This window comes from Liolophura sinensis, chromosome 12, assembly GCF_032854445.1.
Source record: "Liolophura sinensis isolate JHLJ2023 chromosome 12, CUHK_Ljap_v2, whole genome shotgun sequence".
NCBI lineage: Eukaryota > Metazoa > Mollusca > Polyplacophora > Chitonida > Chitonidae > Liolophura > Liolophura sinensis.
The window spans coordinates 27,308,464-27,325,017 of record NC_088306.1 but is presented as its reverse complement, the minus strand read 5'-3'; the positions used below and the strand labels follow the sequence as shown (position 1 = coordinate 27,325,017).

General features: G+C 38.7%; 1 protein-coding gene across 1 annotated transcript in view; it reads left to right on the top strand.

Annotated features, from left to right (window-relative positions):
- Positions 1-16,554, top strand: part of LOC135479839 (uncharacterized) — a 100,965-nt gene that overhangs the window by 58,340 nt on the left and 26,071 nt on the right.

Sequence of the window (16,554 nt, the reverse complement as noted above, 5' to 3'; positions counted from 1 at the left end):
CGTGGCAACATCGTGCTGTACATGCAAGTCTGTCACAGGCCGTGGCAGCGTCATGCTATACACACAAGTCTGTTCAAGGCCATGGCAACATTGTGCTGTACACACAAATCTGTCACAGGCCGTGGCAACATCGTGCTGTACACACAAGTCTGTCACAGGCCATGGCAACATCGTGTTGTACACACAAGTCTGTCACAGGCCATGGCAACATTGTGCCATACATGCAAGTCTGTCACAGGCCATGGCAACGTCCTGCTGTACGCACAAATTTGTCACACGCCATGGCAACGTCATGCTGTACACACAAGTCTGTCATAGGCCATTGCAAAGTCATGTTGTATACACAAGTCTGTCACAGGCCATGGTAGAGAATATTGCTGAAAGGTGTTTATATACACAGTCATAAATATATAGATATTTTCATAATATAAATAACAAGTATGATTTTGTGTCTCATGGGTTATCGTTTCTACCTCTCTCTTATGGTATTCAACCTTCACCCTGCATTATCGTCTGCATTTGCTCGTGATTCCTTGGAAACAGAATATTGCATCATTTAACATATGGTTAAAAGGGAAAACAGGGTTCCTGGCACATAGATGCAAAAAGACATGGGAATTTCGGTCACACTCACAAACACATTTTCCACATGTGAATGGAGTTGGTTTGGGGGTGGCGAGAGAGGGTATGTGTTGTTATTGCCGCATATCATTTAGGGTATAATGATGACCAGACCACAGGCTTTGGCACTTGAGGTTCCGATCTGTCTGACATAAGGCCATTGTTCTGCGCCCAATCTGTTACCTGTCTGCCCTATAGGTCTTGTGTCAGCCTTATACTTACCCATGCTCGCATTGCTGCATTTCCCAGAGCTGAAGTACATGTAGATACATGTACTAGGATGACATGTGACTGACTTTTAGATCTTTTTCTCAGAATTTGACGAACTGATTGCTGTACCACAGACATTTTTGTGTGAATATGGGTTAGGGGTAGTTCAGATTTGCTGTGTCATGGAAATGCGAACCAGTTCTCTAACAGCTTGTGCATATGTATTCTTATATTTTGTGACTGCACATTCATGAAGCCAAATCCACCTACGTGTATATGTATGACCCACTGTTACAAACGTTTCTGGCAAATCACATCGCCTTGTTGCGTTATGACCTAGAAATAGTCAATCCTGAAATTGTGACAAAAATTGCAAGAAATTGGAATTACAAAGCCGGGTTGTACATGTAGATCTGTGGTATGAAATTGAGGACATTCTCTGAGATGCCTATGTATATGATCTATATACCATTGAGGGGCCACTTTTACCAAACATCCTAGGAAATCATAGCACCATTTTTGTATGGTAACCGGTAAATAATCAGTCCTGAAATCATTAAACAAAGATTGGGAGAAGTTAGATTTACAACATTTTGTGAACATTAAAACGACTAAGAAATCCTTAGTTTTCACCTACAGCCAGTTTATACAATTGGAACATTACTTTTTATCTACAGCCAGTGTACACAATTGGAACATTACTTAGTTTTCACCTACATAGTGTACACAATCAGAACATTACTTAGTTTTCACCTACATAGTGTACACAATCAGAACATTACTTAGTTTTCACCTACATAGTGTACACAATCAGAAAATTAACTAGTTTTCACCTACATAGTGTACACAATCAGAACATTACTTAGTTTTCACCTACATAGTGTACACAATCAGAAAATTACTTAGTTTTCACCTACATAGTGTACAGAATTAGAACATTACTTAGTTTTCACCTACATAGTGTACACAATAAGAACATTACTTAGTTTTCACCTACATAGTGTACAGAATCAGAACATTACTTAGTTTTCACCTACATAGTGTACACAATCAGAACATTACTTAGTTTTCACCTACATAGTGTACACAATCAGAAAATTACTTAGTTTTCACCTACATAGTGTACAGAATTAGAACATTACTTAGTTTTCACCTACATAGTGTACAGAATCAGAAAATTACTTGGTTTTCGCCACGTTGTGTGAAAAGCCGATCCTATCACGTACACGTTGTGAAAGTGCCTCCAAAAAGAGGGGTTTATCATGGTATTAGCAATGTCTCCTATTTCATTATTGTGTAATTGTGTACTTAAGGAGGGATTCTAATTATTGCAGCAAATGCAAGCTGTTGTTCCTTCATGCCTCTGTCAGTGTTCCTTTGCCCACAAATCTGCACAGCAGTCATCAATGTGAAGTATTGTGGAGCTGTTTTTCCTTCATGCCTCTGTCAGTGTTCCTTTGCCCACAAATCTGCACAGCAGTCATCAAAGTGAAGTATTGTGGAGCTGTTGTTCCTTCATGCCTCTGTCAGTGTTCCTTTGCCCACAAATCTGCATAGCAGTCATCAAAGTGAAGTACTGTTGAGCTTTTGAGTGTAGAACATCAATCATACAGAATGCACAGACTTTATTAGGTCAGGGAGTTACTGGCATTGTGAATTCTGCTATCTCTCCCTCCCCTCCCTCCCCCATAAAATCTAGTGGATACCCCCAGCTTATTATTTATTTTGTTTGGCAGGTAGAGCACCATATGTCATGTGAGCTGATAACAGCTGATTTATCACACTCGGTGTCCTGTCAGTTACTGCTGGCATGTGTGTGTCTGGATGATGTACCTACATTTCCAAAGCACTACTGTACAAAAGCTCCTACTATAAAAGTGGCTGACCACTTCAGTGCCCTAATGGTTAGAATGTCTGTTTTAAAGATGGGAGGCACGGGATCAAACCCGAGTTGTGTCATACCAAAAACTGTAAAGATGGTACATGCTGCTGCCTCACCTGGCACTGAGCACTGACAGGTTACAGCAAGGAAACAGAACTGGTTGGCCCAGTATCAGTATAATGTCACTGGGTGGGGTGTCATGTCTGGTGTCTTTGGCATGATGCTTCACTGGTGGCTGCATTTTGGGAGTGGACTCACCCTGCCACAAAATTAAGACACAGTATTTATGTACATGCACACCTAATGACTCCTCATCATCACAAGACTGAAAATGTTTTAAATACAATGTTAACCACCCACCCCCCCCCCCCCCCACCCCCTCCAAGCCTACATACATGTACAAAAATGGCTGTAATGTTGCTGGTGTTGTGTAAAGATGCAGTGTAACCATTTATTCTTATAGTTCCTCAGTTTAGTTTGTTTGGGCACAGACTTAGTGCCATTTTATTGAATGTTTTCTATTGCTGATAGCACAAACATAATTTGCAGTTCTAATAAAATTTTGTTTAGCCTTTCCTAATGTTAGGATGTGACTATAAATGTCAAGAAAGAGTTGCGAGGAAAGCATTGTTTTTAGAGAGGCTTTACAAAAGACTTTCTCTTTGTTTTCTCCATCTCATAGGTGCTTGAAAAATAAATGTTAGGAACCTAAGAAAGTTTGGCTATCTTCATGTGAAGTTTTACTAAACATTGTTAGATTATTAAAGTGCATCCATGATTTCAGTTTGGATCAAATTTGACAGAGCAACTCCGTGGATCAAATTTGATAAAGCAGCTCCGTGGATCAAATTTGAAAAAGCAACTCTATGGATCAAATTTGACAAAGCAGCTCTGTGGATCAAATTTGACAAAGCAACTCCGTGGATCAAATTTTACAAAGCAGCTCTATTGATCAAATTTGATAAAGCTACTCTGTGGATCAAATTTGACAAAGCAGCTCTATTGATCAAATTTGATAAAGCAACTCTGTGGATCAAATTTGACAAAGCAACTCTATGGATCAAATTTGACAAAGCTACTCTGTGGATCAAATTTGACAAAGCAGCTCTATTGATCAAATTTGACAAAGCAACTCTAAAGATCAAATTTGACAAAGTAACTCTATGGATCAAATTTGACAAAGCAACTCTATGGATCAAATTTGACAAGGCTACTCTGTGGAACAAATTTGACAAAGCAGCTCTATTGATCAAATTTGACAAAGCAGCTCCGTGGATCAAATTTGACAAAGCAACTCTATGGATCAAATTTGACAAAGCAGCTCTATTGATCAAATTTGACAAAGCAGCTCCGTGGATCAAATTTGACAAAGCAACTCTATGGATCAAATTTGACAAAGCTACTCTGTGGATTAAATTTGACAAAGCAGCTCTATTGATCAAATTTGATCCACAGAGCTGCCTTGTCAAATTTGACAAAGCTACTCTGTGGATCAAATTTGACAAAGCAGCTCTATGGATCAAAATTGACAAAGCAGCTCTGTGGATCAAATTTGACAAAGCAGCTCTATGGATCAAATTTGACAAAGCTACTCTGTGGATCAAATTTGACAAAGCAACTCTATGGATCAAATTTAACAAAGCAACTCTATGGATCAAATTTGATAAAGCAGCTCTGTGGATCAAATTTGACATAGCAACTGTATGGGTCAAAACCGTTTCCCATGTAAACATTGTCAAGTATGAACTACCACAGAACTGAAGATATGATGGAATTATAGACAAATAAACCCTCTCCAAGAATCAGGCGGAGCCCTGGTCTAAATGCTCAGTGTTCCAGAAATGCCCTTTTTGCAGGAGTATAACTTGCTTATCTTTAGACACCAGCTGGTTCAGATGGCTTTCTGGTTACTGTTCATCAGGCTACGTTAAAAGGGTGTTAGACTCCAGAACTGCTGAGTTGTTGAAAGGCCACAGTTCTGGTCTCTTGTAATACCTCTCATGTACAGTTATATGTCAGTGTAATGTGTTTTACACTAAGGTTCGTCCACAGCAGACAGGCTTTATAACGCATGAATATTGCTCCATGGGACATTTGAGGCACGCCGGCATTGTGGTAGTCTGAAGAACTCATAGGTTATTGTTGAACAAATGTTGAATGCAAGAAGGGAAATTTCATCTGTACACATTTGTTTTGGGGTGTAAATTACTGTATGCAGTTAGAGCAGACATAGTATTGAACAGGGTTTTCTTGGGGTTTATTGGTATACTACAAGGTACGCACAATTGTGTATTTTTTGTGGGGGGGGGGGTGGTATTATTTTTTTCCAAACCCTGCACATGGATGATGTACATATTCAGAACTGTTTATTTTTTTTTCTCTTCAGCACATTTTGTGTCACAAATATTTGGAGACTTTATGGTGGTACTAAATAGAACTACTAAATGATAAATTCTAGCTCAGTGATATGCTATGAATATAAGGCTTTGTGTAAACATAGAGCTCATTTCTTGGTGCCAATCTGTTTGTGTGTATGGGAATCAGTCTCTGGAGATAAAACTATTTACACCAACACACATGTCTTTACTGTATGCTCCCTAATTTTAACTCCAGTGTGATTAAGCCCTCAACACTTTCTGGTTTTGAATTTCCTTCCTGTGAAGTGTATACATTTTCCTGGACCCATGCGTCCTGAAGTTGGCCTGTGTGTTTTTGACATCCCCCCAAAAAAAGGTACTCTCAACCACCTCTGGCAACTCCAGATAACTTTGGGTTGTCAGAAAAAATTTCCCAAGGCCGAGAAGTTCTCTACATGGGGAAGTTCACATAGGCCATACACTGCTTTGGTCTCCACGGTCGCTGCACCCCAAAGTGCCCCTTTGGTGATGTGTTTACTGGCAAGGTTCATAAGAGAGATACAGAGGACAGCTCTGGCACCTTAGATCTAATTCCTTCTCTATTAATACCATTTGGTTTAGACCACTGCTTTACCGAGAGCATCTTGTGAGTGTAAATCTCCAAAAACCGATTTGTTGTATGTACTACCTGTCCTGTACATATGGTCTTGCTGAACTTTGTACTGTCTCGCAGTATGCAGTGCTCAGCGTACAGTTCTGTCATAGGTCTATGGCAAAGTCTTATATACAACACATGATGTACCTAAACCCTGATTGGCTCTCAGCATGACGAATGAGCTTTGATCAGCTGTTTCATGTTCTCCTCTGTTCTTCATATGCAGAAAATCGATGAGCCAATCAGATCGACTTCTATCCTCAATTTTAACCGCAGAATATTGATGTATTTGAAACATTGCTCATAGCTCCATTGGAAGCCAAGCAGCACAGTAGAGAGAGAGAGAGACTTTTCAAGTCACTGTTAGAATTTTAAAAGTTGCAAACACAAATTTTAGTTCTTCATAACATGACCTTATTGGATTATTTTAACACTTAATTATAGTAAACTGCGTCACAACATTTCAATCAAAACAGTAGACAAATGGTTGTGAGAAAGGTCATGACCTTTAAAGTGTTACCTGTAAATCTGTTGGGAATAACTAATGAGGCCATAAAGGGCCTGCTAATGAACCTTGAAGATCTGGGAAAACTCACACCTGGTTTAGATGAGGGACAATTAATTGGGGGTTAATACAATCTGGTTTACAGGTGTACTTGTACATTAAAGTGCTAAGAGCTGATGGACAGCCATGCTGACTGGTTGTTTATCAACACTCTTTCCTGACTTCAAAGGAAGATGGGCTGGTGTTTTGTGTTAATTAACAGGGAATGGAAGAGCAGATTGATAAATGTGATTTGGTCTGTGCTTCAACTGTCTCAATGTCCAAAATTATACATGCTTGACCATTGTTGGAAAAAAAAAAAAAAAAAGTAAACTTGCCTGTCTAATGCAGTTGACAGGTTCGGGTTCGTCAACAGATCATGTTCACAAATGTAGATTTGTGACGTGAAATCTTGTAGTTTGAAGGTTTATGTTTAGGCAGACTGTAATATCTTGCGGTTTGTAAAATTTTATGAAATGTTTAACTTATGGAGGAGTTAAGGAGAACAAGATAAAGTGTTATTTAATTATATTGTTATTTTTAGGGTCATAACCCTATTAACATACATTTATCTATGCACAAAAGCAATTGTGTCCAATTAAAAACTCACTGCAAACATGTGTCACTGCAACATTACCAGGCGTTTAGTTTTATTATAAAGCACTTTGCATACAAATGATAAAAATTTGCATATTTGGGCATATCCCGATGAAGGTTAAGATTTACTTAGTACATGTAGGCCACAGGTATGTATATGTTGTTAACATGAAAGTTTTTAGAGTATATGTTTTATGTTTTCAAGAATATTATATTTAAAAAAAAAAAACATGAACAAGGTGATTTATTCAGAAAAAATGTTGGCTCTTTGAAGGAAATATTGAGGACTACATCATGTTTATGCCTCAAGAAATCAATCAATTAATCACTGATTCAGTCAGTCATTGTTCAGTACATACATGCTAGTTAATCTGTGTTTATGTATCAATCAATCTTGTATCAAACAGGTCGCCCTTCGTTGACCCTCCTCTAAACCCTCTCTGGCAGAATCCCTCCAAGCTGTTTTCCTCCAAAAAAGGGGTGCATGGGTGTTGTAATGCATTATAGTAATTAAATCATGCTATCTGCTGGGGGAGAGTGGGAGGTACAATAGCCAGGAAGGGCTAGCTTGTTGAACTAGACAGAGGCTTGAATAGACTTGCCCTCTGGCATGCAGTAAATTCTCTAAAATGTTTCATTGTTTATTCAGATATTTGTTAGAAGGCACAGTGCTATTTAACATACCAGTAGAGATTTTCAGTAAATTATTGCAAAAAGGAGCTAAGAAAAAATTGTTTTTGCAGTAGCTTAATTTACAGTTTTGTTGTTCAAGTATGTGTGAACTTTTTATTGATAAAAAATATGAATTTAATATATCTTTAGTAACTTTTGTTAAAATTTTCACTGAAAAGTAAGAATTGTTTAATAATTACACACAAATGTGTTGACATTTATTTTAATTAAGCAACAACAAAATAACACTGAAAACTCTTGTAACAAATTGCCATTCCTCTAAATAATTTATATAGTTAGGCTGAACATAACAAAGAAATTGATGGTTTAAATCACCTTTATGACACGTCAATCACATTTTTTAAAATGTTTACGGTACCTTGCATGTCCAGCCTAGCCAAGCATTAAGCTGGGTTGGAGGTAGTACTATAGAAGGGAGAGCCTTAACTCAACATGTGCCCAGCTGGAAGTCATTTCAACAGGACTGGTAACTCTACACCCAGCCAGATAGGGGGGTGACCCAGATTGGGCACAAGTGGCCTAAAGGGTGACACAGCCTGACACTACTGGCTTGGTTCAGTTAGCAAAATCCATAGCTCATTAACCTGTACACCTTGGAGCCTACCTGAGTAGCTGATGGACCTCAGCTACCTTTTGCTGGTGTGATGAGCTGAGTTAACACTGGATGGAACCTGGGTGGTACATGTATGTACATGTGTATAGACGAATACAAGAGAGCCTCAGAATCCGGACGGCTAAATCTTGCTACATTATTCAAGAGTGTACCTCAGCAATCGCCTTGCGGACACTGACCTTATACTCCTCTGGACTAGTGATGGTTAGTGGCTCAAAGGGACAAGTAATTAGACCCTCTTGAAGCTGATTGGACATTCTTGATGCGCTATCATCTGGACTACAAGCAGCTATGTATATGCACCTATACAGGCTCACAGGTGCCTCTTTGTTGTGGAAGTTAAACTAAAGAGGAAATAGTTGGGATGCAAGTGAGAGTCGTTTTGGTGTCTGCCAGCTACAGTACAAGCTCAGAATCCGTTTTGAGCAAGAGTGGGAAGTTCAATATTAGTTCCTTTGTGGTTTGTTGAAACATCTGCAGTATTTCAAACAGGAAAACATACTACCAAGTGTGGTCAAGATTGGAGGGAGCATTAGTGGGTTACCAGTGGAGCTATTTTCCCACAGTGTTTCATGAGGCGGCAGCTGCACTGGAGTCTATCCATGCACATGGTTTGAGGTTGGATTCTGGAGGGCATATGTAGACAGTTAGCGGTCCTATACTTTTGGTGGTTCAGCTACATTTTTTAAGATTTCCTATAAATTAGGTTTCAGTGAAATACTCAAACCATACACCTTTTTGTGACCTGCTGAAATTTCAAGGCACAGCTTGTGAAAATATTCCGTCTGCATTAAACAGACAACTGCCTGGGAAACTAGTCATTTGTTGTTAGAGAAGATGAGATGGGACTTTATGCCAATATGTACATGTATGTGTACTGGCCTTAACCCTCCAGACTTGAGGTTAACCCCAGGGGAGAGCACAGGGCACAAGCTGAGGACTGCACAGAAGGGTGTTTTCCCACAGCCCAGCGCTAATAGCAGGGTTTAAGTGGTCCCTTTTGCTTTTGACCCAACTGGACAACAGATGTTTTGTTGTTTATAGAAGAGAAAAAAAAAGCTGGTCACTTCACACAAGGCCATTATTACCTGCCCGGGTGTGGGCATGAACGACAACAGCTGATCATGGGGTGCCAACCGCTCTATTACGTGGTCCAAGGAGAACTTTTGAAATGATCATGTGGATTCGCTTTTCACCATTTTCTTTTTTGCTGCAATAGTCGGACAGGGCATATTTTTTTGTGTTTGATTTGATTTTTTTGCAATGAAGGAGCTGCCAAGTGCTTGTTCCTTTGTGGATTTACCAAGAAAAAACAAGAGATTCCTGTGCATTGGGAGATTTAGTGTACAGCTTTATGTATGTAAACAGGCACTTTAGCACTCTGGACATAAATGCCTTGGATTCTGTGTGTACATGTTCAGGATTCTAATGTCTACCTCTACATCAGTTCACTAACGGATATGACATTCTGGAAAGGGAGTTAATTCTACCATCTGGTAAATCAGAACGGCGTTTCCCAGATCGAGAAGCGCTTGCAAAAGTTACAGCCTAATTGGATATGTTTTTTTGTTAGAGTAATGTAACCCTTGCACAACATTGTGGGTATTTTTGTGAAAACAGGAGCTGCATCTCTTACATTTGCAGCATATAAGAATGCACATATTGATATCTAATGCTTTACCCAATCTCTCAGAATACCACGCTTCATGTGACTCGAGAGTTACCAGCAGCACGTTTGCTACAACTGTTGCTAGATCCCACATGCAGTTGTTTTCCTTCTGGGTTTGAAACAGCATTCCGCTGACTTGCAGTGTGTAGCATCCCTGAAATTTCTAAGTTTGGATTTCGACTTCCTCTATCCTGGTATGACATGAATCTGTGGTAGAACAGCTCATAAACCTTGTGCTGTGCAATGTTGCTTGTACAGGATACAAGCCACATACCCTAGTGTTGAAGGCAAAGTGTAAACATCAGTCCCAGTCAGGGGATTTGTCTGGTACAATAACTGTATGGGAACTGTTATAGAAACATTGCCAGATTGGATAAGCAGAACCGGGACTGGTTGTGTTTATAACCTTTCAGGTTATCTCTATTCACATAACACTACAGAGCTCTGCAGGACAGGGTTTGGGAACTCTTCATCAGCTTGTTGCTGGAGACATTGCCCTTTAACCCCTTCTCACAAATCGTATGTTATATGCAGCAATACATGTACATTTCAGTTTCTATCTTGTGTAAATTTGGCATTAGTAATTGGCCTTGATCACATGTGATATATTTTTTTTACCTTTTGGGAGAAATTTTGTGGCAAATTGTTTTCTGAGTTCCTTCTGAATTTGGTGGTAGACAATCATCATAAGTGGACTTCTGATAAGTGTCTTGAGAACACAGTGTGTATTTGAGCCATTTCATTTCTCTGATTAGTTTGCAATTTATACCAATTATTGAAGAGTTCAGTAGGACTTTACATTATCTCCAATTTAAATGGCTGTTTGAAACAACCACTGTTGGACAGTTCTGCTTATGTATGATCCAGTCTATGTGAAACATTTACTTGGCATTAGTTCTCATTGGCATCCTTCATACATGAGGCTCCAGCCTTGCATCAGTTCATATTTCATAGTCATTGCGCTTGTGGACCTACAGCTTTATTCAAATTTCCTTCCTTAAGTCCTGCCCTCTACTAAAAAAAAAAAAAAAATCGCCTTCATCCACACTTTTTTTGTGTGTGTCTGCGCATATTTTTTCTTCCAAATTAAACACAACCACCAGCAAGCATTAATCCTGGTGAAGAGCCTGAAACCAGAGTTTCCAATATCCAAATGGTGCTCCCAGTATTCCACGGTGCTCCCTTCAGGGACATCGGTGGCTGAGGGGATTCTTCGGAGGCGGGAAATGGATGGATGGATGGATGGAGCTCACTGTTAAGTTTAAAATTTTAAAGTCTGATGCCATAATCGCAATGTATTATGCACAGAGCTTCTAGATGAGTCATTTTCCCCCAGCAGTTTGGTGTAATTATTTCCCTGCTGAAGTTTGACGTGGTCGCAGACAGTGCCAGTGTGCCCAGTGTCTGGAGAACATCTGTGAGATGGGGCGGGTGTCAGATCCACCTCTCCCTCCCAGACTGTGACCTTGAAAATAGGGCAGCCTATTGCTACAGGGTGTTACTGGCATGCGTTCTGGCTTAATAGGCCTGTTCTGATGGGCTTTTTTTTAAAATGTTTAAATGTCTGAAGTGGTTGAATGGCATTTAAGGTAGAATTAGACCGTTACTGCTAAGTGCTGTTTTATTTCATGGGCATTTTGTGAGGATTTTTAAAAAAAGCAGCAGGATGCTGGAGACTTGTTTGTGCATGTGAGTGGGTAATTGTACATCCTCTTGTGCTGCCAGTGCCCGCATTTACATGTTGATTCTTGTTTTACTGTCACTGCTGTGATTATTAGGCCGATGAGAAATGTACGGATTCCTTGTCTGGGACAGATTCTAAAGTGTGCCAAGCTTTGTCACTGGAATTACTCCTTCTCTTCCCTGGATTACGCATGGACATTTTAACATAGCAGTTTAATTGTAGCTCTACATGCTGGACATCTGCAGCACCTGTTGCTTCATCAGCTATCCTAGGAGCATCAAGTGTAGCATGTGTGAGTAGAAAAGCGTTCAGTTTTGGTCCGCTGATTGGTTTGACTGGAACAGCTTACCGTCATACATGAGAAATCTCCTGGATATGACTTGACATGTTCTCCTTTTCACAGTTAGGGTAATGCTCCATGCTTAAAGAATCCTGGGGACATCTTGGTTGTAGGTCCAGCGAATATGACTGTTGCTCCACACCTGTTGTGCATACAAATTTAGTACCTGATGAAGTACTTGTGAATTCACCTGTGGATGAAAGTTTAAGTACTTGTTGATGTCACTGGGATTCACCTGTGGATTATACTCAAGTCAGTGTGAACATCCCTGTATTTATATCCGAATTACCTCAGAGTACTTTTGAATATCACCAGATTCAAACGGGGATTAAAATATAAGTACTTTTGAATATCACTGGATTCACATCTGGGTTAGCTCAAAGTACTTTTTAATATCACTGGATTCACCTGTGGATTTAACTCTAGTACTTGCCAGTATTTCTGGAGTAACTTGTGAAGTATTCAGAAAGCAGGTGTGAATGCCACTGAATTTACTTTTTCAGGGATGTCTAATACTTTCAAATATTTCTTTCAGCATATGTTCAATGTGTTTGAATTTTGGATGTCTCTCGAAATTGACATGACAACTGAAGAATATAAGTGGAACAAGAAAGGGCATTGAAGACTATACATACTTGTAATTGATGGAAGTACATGTTCGTGTAGATACATATCTATACAGACCACAACTCTCAAGGCCTTGAAGAGTTCTGTGACCCTAAAGGTCATAAAGAAGTGTGTGGTATGCTGAGCTACATGTATTTGACTAGGATGTGTTAGTGTAAGCCCAGTATATTACTGGGTTTCACTCTTAGGGCATCACAATACAGAGGATTAAGGAGTTAAGTGGTTTAGGGTTTATCCCCTTTCCCCAGTGATTTGGAGGATGCTTCAGTATGACCCCATCTGAGATGTGTAAGGCAGACATGTGGCGGGGTGGGAGTTTTCCCTGCCCCTCCAGCCCCACCATAACCTCACCCCCACCCCTGGTAAGTACAGAGCACACAGGGATAAAAAGTATGGCTAAATTATATATATATATATATATATATATATATATATATATATATATATATATATATATTGTTAGAAATAAATAACTAGGAGTATCTGATTAGAAACTTTTTTGTGTATGTGGGGGGTACATGTAGCTATGTGAAGTGTAGACTGCATATTGGTGCAAATGAATGAATGAATGAATGAATGCTTTATTTAAAGAGGGTAGTTCAGTCAGATTGAACAATTTGCTCTTCCCAGAGGCCCCCTATAACAATACATGAATATTTAACAAGTACTAACAGTATATACAATTTCTTTTTTTAAAAAACACAAAAACAGTCAATAAACATCACTGCATATATCGGCTTATATAAATTTCTGGTTGAAGTAATTTTTAACTTACTGTGACTTAAAAGCAGAAAGTGATGGTGTTGTTTTGATTAGACATTCTAAACTGTTCCATGCATGACAGCCCATTACTGCAGAACTGCTTTATGCTTACCAATGTCTGGAATTTGTTACTGTGGTACACTGACCATTCAACCCAATAATGCCTGTCTATTATGACAAACAACACTTCATTCAGTTGTCGATTTTTCAGTTCTGAAATCCTTCTCTAAAGTCTTAATTAAAGTTTCCATGACATTCGTGTTTTGGTAAGAGTTTGTACAAAAGTTGTCTTCTATAGTCCATCAGAAACTTGTCATGCGTGATAGATGTCTTCACTGTCTATTTCAAATGCGTGTGTTTTTAGCTGAAACGTAGCAGCAAATCGCATTTCTGTCTTCTTATCAAGTAGTCATATTCATGCTTCTTATTCTGTGAGAGCTCCAAGTATCTTTGGCTGTTACTGATCTAGTGCTCTTATAACAGCCTCACTTGAGCTGGACAATGACCAGTGGAGACTTTGCCGTGAATTATAATACATAAGACAAATCCAATCCAATTAAGAAAATAAATGTTTTGCTGTGTGTGCTGTTATACAGGTGTGACACTAGTCACCAATTTTCTCAGGGAGAAATTTATAATGAATTCATGACGCGTCTTTGTAAAGGCTTTCAGGTAAGACATGAATTCATGTCAGGTTGTTGCAGTTTAGATCCACATTTCACATGCAATTATTAAAATCACCTGTGTATAAAAAACCATCAAGCTGCTAAACACAGGGGAACATTAATTACAATATAGTTTAGAAGTAGGTTAGGCAGATCTTCTGATTGGTTTGACCAGCAAGCAGGGTATATAATAAGACTTTTTATTTTGACATACTTAGTAAACACTTGTTTTTTATGGGTAAAAATATTCAGGTATTTTTATACATTTTGATATTAATGCAAATACATGTACATGAATAAAAACAAAACATTGACATGTTCACATGTATATATTAGTAGCAGTATCATACACGGAGGGACATGACGTTTTATTACCTTGTGTGCTTGAAGTGAATTTTAGAAGTGAAAAAGGCGTCACTTTGCAGGACACTGCATGTGGTGTTATGGTACTTAATATAATGTTGTGCTTTGAGAATTTGTCTGAGTTTAAATCAGTCCCTGTATTAACCACAAAACAAGACTATTGCACACATGTACATTCCTCACATGTGACTCTTGGGAGTTTCCTGTGAATTAACGTTAATTTAGATGCATGTACATGTAATTATTAACTGTAAATAATTGTTGATAGTTTACTTAAATACACTTTTTTTGGACCAGTGTATGTAATTACCTGATAACAACCCCGGTGCTGTAAGATCAAAGCAACCTCTGATGAGATTTTGGAAGATAACAGTTCTCGGGTGTCAAAAACGACTTATTGACAATGGCTATGCTCATAGATAATGGACATGAGGTGGGTGGGATGAAGTGGGCAACTTCCACAGGGTCAATCCCCTCCATGGAGTGACTTGACAAAGAGCTCTTCTGTCAGGTGAAATTAAACAAACAGAGGCACATCCCATGTGATCATGAAGGTAAAAGATCAAGCTTTGAACTAATTGCAATTTTATGGCAGCAAATCGTAGACAATGGGGAGTTTATTTTTAGGTGTCAACCTTAACCAGGGTTTCTTGACCAGCTATAGTATACGGGTATGTCCAGACAGAGGTCGAACTTAGGTGTGCTATTTCGTGAGTGACCTCCGTAATGAGCTACAGGTGTGTCCAAAGACGGGGGAAAATAAGTAGATGTTCAAACATGCGTACATAATTTACACGGACACTGGATAGTACGGCTCTAACCATAGGGGATGGGACCCAGTGACCACTTACGGACTATTATGGGGGTATGGTTATATTTACATAGCTGTATGCATGATCAACAATCTGTTAATGCTGCTCTGAGGAGTATCAGTTTTATGTTACCAAGTCAAGAACTGAAGAGTAGCTGGGTACTGGCCATTTAACTCGTGCCTACACTGGCTTTACTAGCATAGACACAAAGGTGAAAGCATCTACAGTCTGAATAATGAGGAAATTAATGATATAAAAATAAAAAGGGCACAAGAAAATAATATTTTGATTTTCGGTTGTTTTCAAGCATGTTTCTCAGAATATCATCCATTGTTGTCCATTTTTATCTTTCACCTCATCGTCGGTTGTTGTAGCCAGTTGTTCCCATGTGTATTGTCTTGAATGGTCGTATGGCTTAGGTAAAGGTGTACACAAATTTTGGCAGCAGTTTGAGTTTCTGTTAATCCATTCAGAACGCGTGGCAACATTTATGGTGTACAAGTACTTAACACAGAGATCCCAGTTCTTCACTTTTTCAGTAGTGTATACACATTAGTCAAGCTACGTATAAGTCAAGCTACACATTAGTCAAGCTACGTATAAGTCAAGCTACACATTAGTCAAGCTACGTATAAGTCAAGCTACACATTAGTCAAGCTACATATAAGTCAAGCTACATATTAGTCAAGCTACGTATTAGTCAAGCTACACATTAGTCAAGCTTAAATCTCTATACTAGTCTGAACCTACTGTATTATGTAGATAGAGCTTTCATCTAGAAGGTACCAAGCTAGTACAGATTGTCATAAATCATCATAAACTTTGATCAAGTAACCTCAGACTTGTTACATTTTTGTGCATGTTGCAATATATTAAAAGAAAACCCAGCTATGTCATTCTGCTAATCTGAAAATGAAGCCTTTCTGTGTAGATTGGTGTAAAATTGTTGCACGTTGTTTTATCTTGATGTAAATTAGTAGCACATTGTTTTATCTTGATGTGAAATAGTTGCACATTGTTTTATCTTGATGTGAAATAATAGCGCAATGTGTGTATTCACTGTGCTATTTACCTTCAGAAATATACACATCTATACACAGTGTTACTATATCGGAAAACGAACCTGCATGCTGCGTAACATAACATTTAGTTGATACAAACATATCACCAATTTAGTTTTGAGATCAGCAAATTAGATTTTACACAGTAATATCTGTGTTTGTCACCAAACAGGAAAATGTATGTGTATTAAAATTGGCTCAATATTAACTTGTGCACCTGTATGGTGTCACTGTTTAATATTCTAGCAGAGTGAAATTCATATTTGTAGCCTACATATCCATGCATATTTATATCTGCAGTATCAAGATTTCAAACAAGCTTGCTGATAAGTGAAACTGTTTTTGTGAAGTAGTGGTTACAGTGCTAGCGTGTGTAACTATAGTGTAGCACTGTCATTT